Genomic DNA, 17,720 nt, shown 5'->3' with positions numbered 1-17,720 from the left:
TACCAGCAGTGGCTGATATCTAGTGATCTCAGGATCACTCCAAAAATTAAAATGCACAAGTCACTAAGAGCGGGTATTGATTTTACTCCCCAGAGACTATGCACAGGAAAAAGCTCCCATATTCCTTAGTAAATTAAATTTACTACAAGTTAGTGATAATCTTGTCTTAGAGATGATTAATGTTATGTAGGCATCTCGTTTGTTTAGAGCAGTCTTGTTCAATGGGAATATAATGTGAGCCATTTAGGAAATTCCAATGACCGTATCAAAAAAGGTAAAAGGAAAAGCTAAAATTAATTTTAATGATATATTTTATACAATCTAATATATCAAAAATATCATTATTTCAACATGTAATCGATATAAAAATGTCAATGACATTTTTTTTTGTCAAATTAAGTCACAGAAATCTAGAGTGGAGATTATACTTAGAGCACATTCTTAATTCAGACTAGCCACATTTCAAGTTCTTAGTGGCCACACATGACTAGTGGTGACCATATTAGTACAGTTTTAGAGAATAAGGAAGCATTGAAATAGAATTTTTGAGGCATAAATATTATTTAATTACACATATATACACATATATGAAAAAAGCCTCCAAGGCTGTTATGTACAGGAATGATTGTCACTCACTACTCCCTTTGATCATATATACAGTGACACCATTGGCAGTAATGTGTGAAGGAAGAAAAAGAATACCTAAAGATTATTTTTTCAGTAGGTTTTAATTTAATCTGGTTGACCTAAAGAAATATGTGACCTTTTCTGTACATAATAGGCCTTTAATATACATCTGTTTATTTTTTCCTATTAAAAACAGAATTTTAGTATTGGAAAAGACTTTACAATCCTTTATTTCATTTTTTATTTTTTTAATTTTAATTAAAATTTTTTTCATGTTTATTTAGAGAGAAAGAGAGACAGAGCCTGAGTAGGGGAGGGGCAGAGAGAGAGGGAGACACAGAATCCGAAACAGGCTCCAGGCTCCGAGCTGTCAGCACAGGGCCTGACACAGGGCTCAAACTCATGAACCACAAGATCATGACCTGAGCTGAAGTTGGACGCTTAGCCAACTGATTTTAGGTGATTTTAGGTGCCCCTAAAATCATTTATTTTTAAAAGTGAGGAAGCACAGATTAGAAGGTGGATAGAAAACAAGGAATAAAGATACTTTGTGGCCTTTCTTACATGGGGTTTTTATGTATTAGTTATTATTTACTGAGCTACTGTGTCAGACACTGACACCATCATTATTAATCCTACAACTCTACAAAGTAGATGTTATTTCCCCCATTTACAGATGAGGAAACTAAGGCCTAGAAGTCTCATGATAATGTGTTCGAGGTCATAAAGCTCATTCATACAGAGCCAAGAGTCAAACCTACCCTTTCATAGTCCAAAGCCCGTGCTGTTTCTAATATGCCATGCAGCCTCTGTCAGGCTGGGGAAGGAGAGGACTACGAAGGACTTGTTGAAGTACTCGTGGATGATCAGTGAAGTGTCCACGGGAAGGAGGGGTGAAGGGTAAGAGAGAATGAGCAAAGGAAAGAGTAGACATGTAGTATAAGTGGGGAAATGTGGTTGGATGAAATGTTAGAGTTAGTAGGGTGGTTTTTTCCACCCTCCATGGGTTGATGGCTTGGAGGCCCAACCTTGACAGCCAGCCAGGCAAGTGGGCTTTGAGGAGGTAGAAGAGGAACACATTGGTGAGTTGCTTGATTCCTTTAAAGGGAAGCTGTGCTATAGGGCTGGTTACACAATCTTGGCCCATGTGCTCTTTCCTGCCTGGGATTCTGACGATGGTAAGAACAAAGTGAGGGTTAAAGGCATGTGCCCTCTATTCACACGACATCGTTGAGCCTCTGGTATCTGCTGTCTTCTCCTTGCATACATCTCTTCGTGATGTTTAGTTTCACACCCAGAGGTTTAGCTTTTCCTTGTTTCTTTGTGCTAAAGTTAACAAAGGCAGAAAATTTTTTTCTTGTGGGATGAAAATATGTGAATGAAACGAAGATACACTCTGGGGGGAAGATAAACACAACACCAGTCTTTAAGACAATGATAATGACAGAGATGCATGGATATAAATTTGGTTATCATCAGGGCATAATATTTCTGCTGCAGCCTCCTCCTGGGTGACAGACCAGCTACAGGTTTTAGGGATGCACCATGCTTTTTTCAAGTTCCCAAACACATTGTTCCAAAGCATTGCTGCCAAAAAAAAGGGGGGAGGGCAGCAAAGTCCAAATAGAAAATCCACATAATGAAAACCATAAACGTGAAGGGTGCTTATAGTTCTATGGACTTCCACCTAAAATTCTTTTGGGAAAAGCACCAATTTCAGGAAATATAGATAGGCATGAATGATGGTTATGACTGTATTTTTTTTTTTTTTAATGAGTATTACCAGTGGTTTAAAAAAGCTGTGAACTGGGGCACCTGGGTGGCGCAGTCGGTTAAGCGTCCGACTTCAGCCAGGTCACGATCTCGCGGTCCGTGAGTTCGAGCCCCGCGTCGGGCTCTGGGCTGATGGCTCAGAGCCTGGAGCCTGTTTCCGATTCTGTGTCTCCCTCTCTCTCTGCCCCTCCCCCGTTCGTGCTCTGTCTCTCTCTGTCCCAAAAATAAATAAACGTTGAAAAAAAAAATAAAAAAAAAATAAAAAAGCTGTGAACTCTCTTGGTTAGGTTGTGGAAAAATAGGAATTCTCATCTATTGCTGGAATGATTGCCAAATGATATAATCCCTACGGGAGAGAATTTGGCAATATCTGTGAATTTACCCTTTTACCAAATTCTGCAGGAATTTATCCTGAAGAAATATCTCCAAATAGTACCAAACTACACATGTGGATTATACAGGGCAATGTATTTGTAACTGAAAAGTGTTGGAGATTATCTAAATCTGTATACATAGGAGACTGAATACACAACAAAGTCATGTACACATAATAAAGTACTAGGCAGCTTTTATGGAGTGATTTTCAGGATTTACTGCTCAGTGAGAAAAGTAAAGAGCAAAAGAGACTATATCTCATACGCTACTTTCTGGGTAAGAAATAAGGGGAAATAATATACATATATCTGTTCATTTTTACTAAAATATACATTGGAAGAACAAACTGGAAACTAATGACATTTGCCTACAGGAGAGAATGACACTTCTCTGGATAAGCATTTGCGTATAGCTTTGACTTTTGGAACCATGTAAATATCTAACATATTTATAAAATAAAGTAAAATCAACAAGTTTGGGGAGAAATCCTAAAACTGAATACAAACAGAAATAAAGGAACTGAACTGTATATCAAATGGATAATCATATAGAATAAAAAAGAACTGGGGCGCCTGGGTGGCTCAGTTGGTTAAACGTCCAACTTTGGCTCAGGTCATGATCTCATTTGTGGATTCGAGCCCTGCATCGGGCTCTGCGCTGACAGTTCAGAGCCTGGAGGAGTCTGCTTCGGATTCTGTGTCTCCCTCTCTCTCTGCCCATCCCCTGCTCCCACTCTGTCTCTCTCTCAAAAATAATAAATAAACATTAAAAAAAATAACAGCTGAAAGACAACCCAATTGATACATGGGTGAAGGATTTTAACAGATTGTTTCTCTAAGAAGATATACAAATGGCAAATAAACACATGAAAAGATGCTCTACATCATTAGTATTAGGGAAATGCAAATCAAAACCACAATGAGATATCACCTCACTTCCACTAAGATGGCTATTATAAAAAAGATGGACAGTAAAAAGTGGTGGCAAGAATGTGGAGAAATTGGAAGTCACATTGCTGGGGGTGGATGTAAAATGGTGCAGCTGCTTTGAAAAATGGTTTGACAGCTCTTCTAAATGTTAAACATGGATGGGGCACCTGAGTGGCTCAGTCGGTTAAGCGTCGGACTTCAGCTCAGGTCACGATCTTGCGGTTCATGGGTTTGAGCCCTGTGTGGGGCTCTGTGCTGACAGTTCAGAGCCTGGAGCCTGCTTCGGATTCTGTGTCTCCCTCTCTCTCTCCCCCTCCCCCACCCACACTGTGTGTATCTCTCTCTCAAAAACAAATAAACATGAAAAAAATTTTTTTAAAAAAGTTAAACATGGAGATACTATATGACCCAGCTACCACTCAAGAGAAATGAAAATGTAAGTCTACCCTACACAATAACTGGTACACAAATGTTCATAGCAGCATTATTCACAATAGCCAAAAAGAGGAAACAACCCAAATGTCTACCAACTGATGAATGGATAAATAATATGTGTTACACCCATATAATGGAATATATTTGGCAATAGAAAGCAATGAAGTACTGCTACATATACAACATGAATGAGTCTTGAAAACATTTTGTAAATAAAAAAAGCCAGACACAAAGACCACGTATCATAGCATTCCATTTATATGAAATATTCAGAATAGGCAAGTCTATAGAGACAGAGAGTAGATTAGTGGTTGCCTAAGGCTAGGGAGGATTGGGGGATTGATAAGGGGTGACTAGGCATAAAGGGTGTCTTGGGGTTATGAAAATGTTCCAAACTTGTGGTGATGTTGTATAACTTTGTGAATATACTAAAAATCATTAAATTGTACACTGTCAATGCGTGAATTGAGTGCACAGTATGCTATATTTATTTTTAAAAGATTATAATTGTTTATGTATCTAAAAACATGGAAGGATAAATAATAAAAATAAATGGTTATTTACATAGTGAGGGAAGGATAAGACAGGAAGGATGGGGTAGAAGCTAGATTTTTCTCTGATAGTTCTTGTTTTATAGACTTGACTTTAGAACCACATAAATATTTTATATGAGTTATAAAACAAAGCTACATTAAAAATGCAATCTCTAAAAACTAAAATCAAGATTAAACAAATTAACCTAACTGTATTGAGTTGGTGGCATAACCACACATGTGGACCCTCTCTAAGTGACTTTAAAACACAGTAATATACTACACATCCTTATTGAAATATACCCTAATGCCAAAAATACTTACAGAAAGGCTCCCATACCCCCAAAACAACAACAAAAACCCCAAACTGCTTTCAGTTAATCATATTGTGGTTGTAGTGCCAAGACTGTATTCTGAGAGTTGTTTTTACATGGTGGGATAAAGCAAATGAGTAATTATGTGGATTTTAGGCATGGGGAAAAGGAGATACAGATGTGAGACTGATGAAGGTAGTTCTGATTTTGAATTGGACATATGTGTTATATCTTTAGAATACCACATTTCTTAGCTCCACCCACTAGAAAGGTCTAGAAACCATAAACCAACCACCCAGTAGCAATAAACACCCTTACCAGATTGTGGCCTCTAAAATACCATTTCCCATTGAAAAGAACCAGTGTTCCTTGGAGAAGTGGCTGATTCCAGGTCTGCTGCAGGAAATGTTGAAGATGAGTCTGGAACAACTTGTCATTTGGAAAGCAAGGAAGTTAGCAAAGACTTAGAGCATTGTGTCAAAGACCAGGGGCACCTGGGTGGCTCAGTTGGTTAAGTGTCGACTCTTGATTTCTGCTCAGGTCATGATCTCCTGATGTATGTACACACCACTCACCTATAAAATATTCTTGCCAAAGACATTGGACCTGAATCTGATTGTGCTCCTAGATTTAAGTATCAATTCACAGGAAATAGAGGGAACAAAGAAATGTGTGTGTGTGTGTGTGTGTGTGTGTGTGTGTGTGTGTGTTTAATGTTTATTTATTTTTGAGAGAGAGAGAGACAGGGTACCAGCAGGGGAGGGGCAGAGAGAGAGGCGGACACAGAATCTGAAGCAGACTCCAGGCTCTGAGCTGTCAGCACAGAGACTTGACGCTGGGCTCGAACTCAAGAACCGTGAGATCATGACCTGAGCTGAAGTTGGAAGCTTAACGACTGAGCCACCCAGGCACTCCCAAAGAAATGTGTTTAATAATATCTTGGGGATGTGATCAGCAAATCCAAGACTATGGGAAATTCTACTGCAGTATTGTCCTCGGACCCAGGCAAGGGGCCCCTGCTCTGACCCTCCTCTAGCTGTACCCCTCTAGATGGTGAGAAGTCCATGGACTTCCCAGGGGGCACACTCCACCCAGAGTTGATGCCTCCCTTTCCAGACCATATTCTGGCTACTCTTTCTCTCTCTCTCAAAAATAAACAAACATAAAAAAATGAACATGATGCTTTGTAACAAGGTCCTTTCACTCAAAAGTACATTTAGACTCTTATTTATAAAACTTCAAGTTGGTCTCAATTTTTAACCAATGTTGTAATAAACATTCTTGCACATGTATCTTTTCTGGTTTGATTACCACCTTTGGATATATTCTTAGAAGTATCATTGCTGATTCAAAGGTATGCATATTTAACATTTTGATACAGGTTGCCAAACTGTAATTCAGAAGGGCTGACCCTCTTTATACTCTGACAGAGCCCTATCTCCTATCTTTGCTAATAGCACCTTTTGTAAACTTGGCTAATCCAACGAAAACATGTTATCTTATTGTTGGGATTATTTATATTTCTTAACTAGCAAGAATAAAAATATTTTTCTATGCTTATTTGGTGTGTGTGTTTGTGTGTGTGTGTGATTTGCTTGTTCATGTTCTGTACCAGGTGTGGTTAGGGTGTTAAACCTTTTTATTGACATGTAAGAGATCTTTGTATATTAATAACATACGCTTGTGTCATGTATTTTGCAAATATTTTCTCTTGGGTTGTTGTTTCAACTTTAACTATAAATGTGCGTGTAGGGGTGTGTGTGTGTGTGTGTGTGTGTGTGTGTGTGTGTGTGTAGGGGGGTGGGTGGGCAGGGTTTTTACGATGCAATAATTTTTAATTTTGTGTAGTTTAATCTAAAGTTTAATAGTATTGGGCTTTGGAGTCACGTTTAAGAAGCCCTTTCTGACCACAAGACTATCTACAGTTTTTGTTTTTTTAAAACCTCATGCATCTTGGGCATCCTCTTTTGTCAATATACATCTACCTCATTCTTTTTTACAGTTGCATAGTAACGAATTATATAAATGAGGTTTTTTTCAGTCTTCCCCCCCATTATTTTCCCAAGAAGCCTGTTTATACATTTTTTTCTTAATCATTCCCTCCATGAAATTTCAATACCACATATATACTGTATATCTACATATGTCAGGCATATTTGTGCTTTATGCATAAAAAATAGGTTTTTTTGTCCCCCACCTCCTGCCAAGAACCAATTTTAATCTCCTTGGTTGTGATATTGCCCCTCTGAGATTGCATGATATAGATACTCCATAACTTAATTATTCCACATGTGGGTAATATTTTTGATATTCCAGTGCTCTATTATCCATACTTATGTATATATATACATTTTGTTTCTACTGGATAAATTTCTAGAATTGAAAAGTTGTGTCAAAAGGTATTAATATTTAAAAATTTAGCAGATAATGCTAAAGATTGTGCCAGTAATATGCCAACCAATATATATTGAGAATCTGGCTTCAATTTTCACATTTAAGTCATAAATCTATTTGGAATTTATTCCGGAATGATGAATAAAGTAAAGATCTAGTTATTTTTCTCCCCCAAATCTAGCTCATTGTCCTTAAATATTAAATACTTTATCAAATTAACCTTTACTTGATTTACCATATATTAAACATGGCAAATACTCCTATTATACTCAGCCTTTGGATTCTGTTACATGGCTGTTTGCTTATACTCTATTACCACCCTATGTTTATTATTATTGCTTTATGTTTCAGTATCTGATTATATCCCCCTATTTTTTTTGGTATTTTAGCGTTTTTTCTCTCAGTGAACTTTGGAGTAATTCTGCCTAGGCAGAACAGCAACAGGCAAATAACAACAACAAAAAGCTCTTGAAATACTATTGGGATTAAGATTGGGATTGTACTAAATTTATTAATTTAGTGAGAGCTGTGGAGTATTATTACAAAGTACATTATAGAGTAACAAATTTAAAATAAGGCATAGAGGAAACAGAAATAATGTTGACTTAATGAAATATACCTGTATTAGGATGTTTTCAGTAGTAAATGACAAAAGTCCAGATAAAACCCAAGTTTAAGCATAAAAGAGAGTTTATTGGCTCATTTAACTGAAAAGTCCAGTGGCAAAATAGTCTTTTGGCATGTTTGGATCCCTGAGCTCAAATAATGTCATCAGGATTTGGTTTCTATCTTCCAGGTTGGCTTTTTAAGCTTCAATTTTAAATAAGCTTCCATGTAGTAGCAAAGGTGGCCTGTCTACTCCATGCTTATATGGTCTTTAGCACCTGCAATATCAGAGGAAGAGAGTCTTTTTCCTTATAGGGTTAGTGAAAGTGTCAGTGATGGTTGTCATTGGCCAGATCTGGATCAAGTATAGGAGGAGGGGCAGGGTGGGGAGTTGGGAATCAGTTCCACTTGAACTACACAAGCTACAGTTGGGAAGAAGTGGTTTCTTGAAGGGATGTGGAATAACAAAAAAAAAAAAAAATGCAGGAATAATGTACTATAATACCTACTTACTCATAAAAAGAGGATTTTAAGGAAGCACTAAGAAATAGTACAAAGTTGAGGTGCGATTGGGTGGCTCAGTTGGTTAAGCATCTGACTCTTGGTTTCCACTCAGGTCATGATCTCCTGGTTCGTGAGTTCAAGCCCTGCGTCTGGCTCATCACTGACATGGCAGAGACTGCTTGGGTCTCTCTCTCTCTCTCTCTCTCTCTCTGCCTCTCCCCCAACCCCCTCTCTCTAAATAAATAAACTTTAAAAATTAAAAAAAGAGAAATGTTACAAAGTTAAAGTTTTAAGACTATTTTCAGCATATCAAAAGTTACTTTGGGGCCATAAGGGTAAAAAGAAACCAAGTAACTACTTAGGAAAATATGTTGAGAGATTAAGGAAAATATTATCTGTTATTAATATTTGTTAGAATTATAATGCTGATTCTTGACAATGACTCTTCTCTCTTTTCTTGATCTCATTACTGTTTAGATCCTCCAAAGTCTTGGTTCATGAATTTATCCTTTTTTTTTTGCAACTCAGTCCTCTTCTTTTCTAGATTTTCCCCCTGTTAAGTAACTCCTTTCCCTCCCTCCATAAGCAAATCAAAAGCCTCTGAATTCTATGGTCTTTCATGCTCCTCTCCCTTCTAATCATTGGTCAACTATAAAGACACTGTTTAGTTGGAAGTCATTGATGATTTCCTTAATCACTACATCCAATGGCCTTTGATCCTCCTCCATGGCTTGCTGTTTCTATAGTATTTGACAAATACTGATTGACCCGTCTTGCTTGAAATGTGGATTTTTGGTTCCTATGTAACTCATTCTTCTCATGCCTCTCTTAGTTTTCTGATGACTTCTTCCGTGTTTACTCTGTTGGTTCTTCTTCCTTACCTTCTTTACATTTGGGTGATTCTCAAGGTTTTGGCTTCAAACTGTTTTTCTATTCACTATCTTGGCAGTCGCAAACACTACTTTCAGAAGAAAAATATGCACCTTCAATTTAGATGCTTCTGATTAGTTCTTTCCAACATTTGCATGATCCAATCTTAACTATCCATTATGAGAGCCCAGTGTAACTTCTAAAAATCTTTTTCTCTGAATCCCATGGTACCTTTTTTTTTTAAATGGTACTACTTTCAAACTTAGATTAATTAATTAAATATAAGACTTGACTTACTTTCTAGCCTATAAGCTTCTTTGAGAACATTTTCGAATTCAACCCTGTGTCTCAGGATGCTAGTGAAACACATGGTGTATTTATCAATCTGTTTGTTCAACATACATTAAGCACCTATTATATATTTTGCTAGGTGCTGGATAAGGGGTGAAAAAAACATATTTGGTTTCTGCCCTCACAGAATTTATAGTCTTAAGAAATAACAAATACATATTGTGCTACATGTTTAATAAAACTTTGAGGGAATGAATCTTACATCTTTAACTCCTGTTTTATCCTCTGTCCCTTACATTTCCTGCACCCTTTGCCCAGATGATCCCACAGATTTCTCAAACTCAATAGCTGAATTAGATTCATGTGCAGTGGACACCCATGACCAAGAAGTTTGTCCTGTGCTAAAAAAAACTCAGAGTCAAGCACCTACTCTCTCCAAACCTTCTGATGATTTTAGCATTTATTAGTATTTAGTATTTAGTTACCACCTCCTCCTTCTTACCTAGGGGAAAAATTGGTATTATTCTCTTTGATTCTTTCCTCTTTCCTCATATTTAGTTCTTTTCATTCAAACACTTACCATTCTTGTTTAGGGCCTTTTATCTGTAGCAGAAGTTGAAAATTAGTGACCCATGGGACTGTATCTAGCCGGCCAGTTTTATTTGTCCTGTATAATATTCTTAAAAATACAGTGTTCTTGTATCTCAGAAAAAATTTGAAAATCTGGCAACACGGAGTCTTCACTCATGCAAGAATTGCCTGGAGTTTTAGATGAGACATCTAAACTACCGCTAATCTCTACCATTCCTTATTCTTCTTACATCAAATTCATTTACTCATTTATGAAATCTTAATCCTTAGTTTAGGCATGTGAGTTTGCAATCTCTGGCCTATGTGATCACCGGATGTTAGTGCTAGAAGAGGTATCAAGAGATCATCTTGTCTAACAGTCTCCTTCCTCCTCCTCTCTCTAAGAGATAAAGAATTGAGGCCCAAAGATCTTATATGACCTGACCAATGTTATACAGCGAATGTGTAACAGGATTCTATTATTTGCCATTAGACCCCTTCCTCACCTGGGTGGGGTGAGTCCCTAATCTAGACCTAGTGTCCCTTGAATTCCCCATCCAGAGCCCTCACATAGAATTTTCAGGTTCAAGGTCTCTGGGCTTAAAACTCTTGCTTTATCAGGCCCTGAGGCCTGAGTCCTTTATCAGGTAAACTACAGGTAAACTAATTCTCAAAAATTAAAATATCTGTCCCAACCTTCCTAGTCTTTTTCTTCTAGTGCTTACCTATATATCTCTCATTTTCCTGGGGTGTTTGTGTGTTATCCAAAACATACCCTAGGCATTCCAACCTTTTTGATTTGGTTAGTGCTGTCCTCTCACCTAGATGATCTTTCCCCAAACTCTGCCTGACATAGCTTTTCTACCCCTTAAAGTCTATTTGAATGCTATCTCTCCCATACAGTGTAGCAGTTAAGGTGGTTTTCGAGGGACAGAATTGGCTTGAAATCCTGGCTCTTGTCGTTAGCAGCCATGTGACCCTGGACAATTGATTGGATCTCTGTAAACCTGTTTCCTCTTTTGTAAAAGGGGAGTAGCATCCCCTTTTACAAAAGGTTAAACATGATCCCACTGGTTGAAAGCCTTTCTGTGTATTGCAGGAATCCCATCTCACTTTTTTGCTTCAAACATTGTCTTGATTTATAGTTCCTCATGTTAGTTATCCTGGTATTCATCATACTAACTATTCATCTTACCCGTTTTTCATTAAATATCATAAATATGCAATTATGTTATAGTTATTCTTTCACCATAAATGAGGGCAGAAACTTTGTCTTACATGTGTTTCTATTTCTCACTATACTTAATAAGAGCTTGTAATTACTGAGTTAATAAATAGGAATATAACCTTTCTGAGATGTTGCTAAATTCTACAAAAATAGAATAAACACAATAGTAATAGAGGAATCTCATTATTATTCCCTTACCAGGACCTTGGGAAGAATTTTTCTCAGGTTTCTGTACCAAACTATACTTCTGTCTTTAAAAAAAAATTTTTTTTAACGTTTATTAAAAAAAATTTTTTTTTCTTAACGTTTATTTATTTTTGAGACAGAGAGATAGAGCATGAACGGGGTGGGTCAGAAAGAGAGGGAGACACAGAATCTGAAACAGGCTCCAGGCTCTGAGCTGTCAGCGCAGAGCCCCACGCGGGGCTCGAACCCATGAACTGCGAGATCGTGACCTGAGCTGAAGTCGGACGCTTAGCCGACTGAGCCACCCAGGCGCCCCTAACGTTTATTTATTTTTGAGACAGAGAGAGACACAGCATGAACAGGGGAGGGTAAGAGAGAGGGAGACACAGAATCTGAAACAGGCTCCATCCAGGCTCTGAGCTGTCAGCACAGAGCCTGACATGGGGCTCGAACTCACGGACTGTGCGCGAGATCATGACGTGAGCCTAAGTCGGACTTTTAACCAACTGAGCCACCCAGGCGCCCTTACTTCTCTTAAACAACTTAAAAAAAATCTTACAGACCATGTGAAACTTAGAACTATGTTTTGCTTTAGTTGCTAGGGACCTCAGACTAATTTGTGGTAGCATGCCTCTACCAATTACATAGGACCTTTTGGCATGATTATTTTGGGGGTATTAACATACCCTTGCCTTTATTTTCTTTGTTTTCCAATAACCTTTTACCTTTTCCTATCATTTTCTCCTATTATAGCATATATCTCTTTCTGAGCACACTCAATCTTTTCTGAGACTGATGGGGGCATTGATAAATTATATGCATCTATAAGATACATTTAAAAAATAGTTCTCTCAGGTTGTTAGAGTATCAAATTTCTTTTGATCTTCTATTTCACAGAGAGCCATCATCTATTTCAAGGTCATCAGGAGAGCACTTCCCCAACTTCCTTCCTCACTTACAAAGTTAGTCACACCTTTAAAAGAGCAACATTATGGGGCGCCTGGGTGTCTCAGTCAGTAAAGCGTCTGACTTCAGCTAGGGTCATGATCTCACAGTTCATGAGATTGAGCCCCCACATTGGGCGCTGTGCTGACAGCTCAGAGCCTGGAGCCTGCTTCGGATTCTGTGTCTCCCTCTCTCTCTGCCCTTCCCCAGCTCCCACTCTGTCTCTCTCTCTCTCAAAAATAAACATTAGAAAAAATAAAAGAGCAACATTTTATATGTCCTGAAAAATATATATTTGTCATGTGGAATACAGATAAGCAGAAAGCAGAATAGCAAAAAACAGAAAAACCCACCATGTGGTAAGAACCTACATATCGCTGCTTTCATAACCCACTTTTCTCTCTTAACAATGTACTTTACATATCTTTTCTTATCATTAAATAGTCTTCTAAATAATTTTTAACGGTTCAAGGCATCCCACTGATTATGTATCAGGGTAGTCAATCAGATTGCAACTCTACATTCCCTTCCTATAAAACCTGAAGATGCTCTTTTTTTCTTTCAATGTTTATTCATTTTTGAGAGAGAGAGAGAGAGAGAGAGAGAGAGAGAGAGAGAGAGAGAGCGCCAGCAGGGGAGGGGCAGAGAGAGAGGGCGACACAGGATTCAAAGCAGGCTCCAGGCTCTGAGCTGTCAGCATAGAGCCAGATGTGGGGCTCAAACCCATGAACTGTGAGATCATGACCTGAGCCGAAGTTGGACGCTTAACTGACTGAGCCACCCAGGTGCCCCATAAAACCTGAAGATGCTTTTAAGGAAACTAATATAAGTGAACTTCTCTTATTTATTTATTTTTTTTTTAAATTTTTTTTTCAACGTTTATTTATTTTTGGGACAGAGAGAGACAGAGCATGAACGGGGGAGGGGCAGAGAGAGAGGGAGACACAGAATCGGAAACAGGCTCCAGGCTCTGAGCCATCAGCCCAGAGCCTGACGCGGGGCTCGAACTCACGGACCGCGAGATCGTGACCTGGCTGAAGTCGGACGCTTAACCGACTGTGCCACCCAGGCGCCCCAAGTGAACTTCTCTTATTTGCAACCATGTTATCCATGTCTAAGAAGTATGGGTATAATGCATTTCACCTATCTTTCATTGGTGGACAAGCTGAAATGAACTCCATCCAGCTTAGTATGTGTGCAGTTTTGATTACTTCCTTTTGAGAACTTCCTAGAAGTACACTTCCTTAGTCAAAGTATATATACGTTTTAAGGATACAGAGTCCTAAAATGCCTGGGGGGGGTGCCTATTTAACTGAGCCCTTGCCCAACACATATAGTATTTTCTTTTTAATCTTTGCCAATTTTTTTTTTTGCATACTCTTTTTTTTAAAAATGTTTACTCATTTTGGAGAGAGTGAGTGTGAGCAGGGGAGGGGCAGAGAGTGAGGGGGACAGAGGATCTGAAGCAGACTGGGAGTCTGATGTGGGCTCAAACTCAGCAACTGTAAGATCATGACCTGAGCCAAAGTTGGATGCTCAAGCAACTGAACCACCCAGGCTCCCCAATCTTTGCCAATGTAATAAGCATTTAATATTCCATTTATAATATTACTAATGTGACTGAGTATACATATTATTTGCCATATATATGTATTTTGATATATCTTCATTACTCTTGCCAACTTATAATAGATTTAAAATTATAACCATCACAACCCCCTTTGACATCTTCCTACCAGGTTCCATTTCCTAAGCTATTTATGTACTTGATGTGTGGATCTTATCTCCTCCTATTTCTTTACAGAATCATTCAATGTTTATTTATTTTTGGGACAGAGAGAGACAGAGCATGAACAGGGGAGGGGCAGAGAGAGGGAGACACAGAATTGGAAACAGGCTCCAGGCTCTGAGCCAACAGCCCAGAGCCCGACGCGGGGCTCGAACTCACAGACCGCGAGATCGTGACCTGGCTGAAGCCGGACGCTTAACCGACTGCGCCACCCAGGCGCCCCCTTTACAGAATCATTCAATCAGTCATTCTCTTTGTTGGCAGTATCTTTAACCTCTGACTACTAGTTGTTGTTTTTTTTTTTTTTTCTCTTGTACTAATAAACACCACTATGTCTCCTCTTCTTAAAGAAAAATCCTAAATTTTTTCTTTTCCTTGCCATTCTTCTCTGGCTACTGACCTTTATCTTTTCCTTTACAGCCAAACTTCTTGAAAGAATTGTCTTCACGTGCTGCGTCCGCTTCATCTCTGTCTCTTCAATTCACTACAAAACAAGATTTACATTCAGGTCTTCAAAAGCCTTCTCTGTTGCTAAGATTTTAACAACGATTACATCCTATGCATATTTATGAAAAAGCAGGGTACAAGATGATTTTCCCCAAATAAACTCAACTGTGTAAAAAACATTTGGGCTGAGAAAACAGTGATAGGTAATACCTGACAAATTGAAGTCACTGCTAGGTAGTGAGGAGGACGGGTGCCTTTTTTCTTTTTACTCACCTGAAAACAATTTACTTTGATATTAGAACACATTGCAATGTAATATTGTTATTATCAACTTAAATTTTCTACAAGGAAGAAAAAAACTTAGAGAAGTGACACGAGCCACTGGGCCACACTTACTTTCTTCTCCAGGAGGGCGTGGCCCAGAGCCCCCTCCTCCCCCCCTCCCCCCGGGGGCAGGTGTCCCCGGCGCGGGCACGACTGGATGACCTCCTGAGAGGACAGTCTTGTCTTAGAAAGGCCCTCATGCCCCTCATGCTGATCCCAAATGACCTCTGAGCATCCCGGACTCTACTGCCTAACAGCTTCAAACCGCGGACGACCGCCAATCGCTTCCAGTTGCCCTGGCAACAGCCAGCAACCCTCGCCCCGCCTAACCCGGCGTCTGTGGGTCTTCCCAGAATGCTGCGCGCCTTCTCTCATTCTCTTCTGGTTCGGAGGGCTGACTCCTTCCGGAAGTAGATGCCTGTCAGTCTCCTGTGACTGCTGGCGAAGAGGCGTTTTTCTGCGGAGGGCTGGGGGGCTTGGGGGGCTGGGAGGCTGGGGGGCGGGGTGGGGGGAATGTTTTGTTCTTTCCCAACATTCAAAATGACTGGAGAGCTAAGGAAAGGCTGTAAAGCCATCCCGTTTTTGTGGGCCCTAGATAAATGGATTAAACCTTATTAAAAAGCTGAAAGATGGAACACACTTTAAAATGATATGCAACTTCACGTGTTGCTGTGACATACTTAAATAACTTACAAGTAAAAAGCAACTATTTTTGCTTTAGAAAACGAAGAGAAGCCCCAAAACAAAACAAACCACCCACGTCTCAGCCACAGAGAAATAAACACTGGGGTAGCCTTCCAGACTCCTGTCACAGATACAGTAAATGAAATTTCAAAATGGGATCGCGTTTATGCTGTTTTGTAACTTAACTTTTCTGAATATGTTTAAAAGGACACTACAACAATATGGTTTCATGTATTCCATTGTATCTCTTGGACACTGAAACAGTTTCTGTCCTTTTTGCTCTTGTTTGGTGCTGCAATGGAGAAATGAAAATCCTTGTAGCTAACTCTTTGCTCATGTTCTCATTTCTTTGTGATAATTACTTTTCTCTTTCTTAAATTAGTCCTTTGTGTTTGCACTTCCTTATCTCTCCCACAACACCTTCCCATTCCACTCTGTCTTTATACTGTAAAGGGATGAAGGTACACACACGGCATCCAAAGCCTACTCAGTTCTTTAAAGTTTACTTTTCTGATTGTAAAGGTAATACGTGCTTATTGTGGGACATTAGCAAAATTCAGAATATAATAAAAATATCCCAGTATCTAGGCATCTACTGATCATGTTTTGGTGTAATTTTTTTCTAGTTTTCCTTCTTTGTTGCCTTCAGTGATGAAAAAACTATTTGCTAATTTGGTAGGGGAAAGTTACAGCTTTTAATCTGCATTTTTTTTCCTTATTCATGTAGCTGGATAGGATTTCCCATAGTATTTCACATGCTTACAGGCTATGGTCCATGTCAGGCCCCATCTTCTCTAGACTTTCCTTAGTATTGCAGACTCATTACAATAACTTGTAATGGCGTAGTTTTCTATACGTTTATGTGGTAGCTCCCTAACTAGATTGAAAGTTGGTTGTGTGGTCCTGGATAAATTATTCGATATTGCTGAGCCCACTTTCTTTATCAGCAAAATAGTGATAATAACACTTATTTTGCAGGGTTGTAGTCAAGATTAGAAATAATGAATTTAAGGTGAGCTCAATAAAGTGGCTTAAAAAAACTATTATAGCTTTAGCAATCTGTATTTAGGAGGTGTTCATGTTTTCATATTTCAGATGAATGAATAATCCTAGCAACCCATCCAATTTGTGTGTTTTTCATTTCCGCCCTCTATTAGCCCATTCGTTTTGCCCTTTTATGCTATTTCTTCATGGTTTTCCTTGTAATTACAACATGTATCCTTGACTAAATAAATCTACTACAAATTAGTACTTTTACCACTTCCCAATCAATACAAAGCCAGTAGAACACTGTTTAACCCACGTGACTTTTGCTGTCATTTATTCTACATACATTTCATTTTTATCTTTCTATGATTTTTTTTTTCTTTTTACCTTTTGACCTCCTTCACCTGGTTCTCCCATTCTCTACTCCCACCTCTGGCAACTACCAAGCTGTTCTCTGTATCCTTGAACTTGTGGGCTTTTGTTTTTGTTTTTTTAGTTTGCATATCTGAGAGAAATCATGGTATTTGTCTCTCTGTGTCTGACTTATTTCCCTTGGCATAATGCCCTCACAGTCCATCCATGTTGTTGCAAATGGCAAGATTTTGTTCTTTTTATTTTTTGACTGGACAATATTCTGTTGTGTATTTATACCGCTATTTCTTCGTTCATTCTTCAACAGACACTTAGGTTGCTTCCATATTTTGACTATTGTAAACCATGCTGCAGTGAACATGGGGTGCATATATCATTTCAAGTTAGTGTTTTTGTTTTCTTTGGCTAAATACCCAGAAGTGGAATTGCGGGATCATATATGTTGGTTCTATTTTTAATTTTTTGAGGGTTCTCCAGGCTGTTTTTCACAGCGGCTTCACCAATTTACATTCCCATTAACAGTGCACAAGGGTTCCC

General features: G+C 38.7%; 1 long non-coding RNA gene across 1 annotated transcript; it reads right to left on the bottom strand.

Annotated features, from left to right (window-relative positions):
• Positions 1 to 1,152: 1,152 nt before the first annotated feature.
• On the bottom strand, positions 1,153 to 15,227 carry LOC121040848 (uncharacterized). Its single transcript, XR_005795477.1, has 4 exons — positions 15,027 to 15,227; positions 14,770 to 14,853; positions 5,305 to 5,415; positions 1,153 to 1,953 (listed from the first exon to the last, which is right to left on the bottom strand). It is a non-coding gene; the product is annotated as an uncharacterized LOC121040848 (long non-coding RNA).
• Positions 15,228 to 17,720: the final 2,493 nt, after the last annotated feature.

This window comes from Herpailurus yagouaroundi, unplaced genomic scaffold (assembly GCF_014898765.1).
Source record: "Herpailurus yagouaroundi ecotype Mexico unplaced genomic scaffold, PumYag 182, whole genome shotgun sequence".
Classification (NCBI taxonomy): Eukaryota; Metazoa; Chordata; class Mammalia; order Carnivora; family Felidae; genus Herpailurus; species Herpailurus yagouaroundi.
The sequence above is the reverse complement of the archived record's forward strand: the minus strand, read 5'-3'. Positions and strand labels throughout refer to the sequence as shown.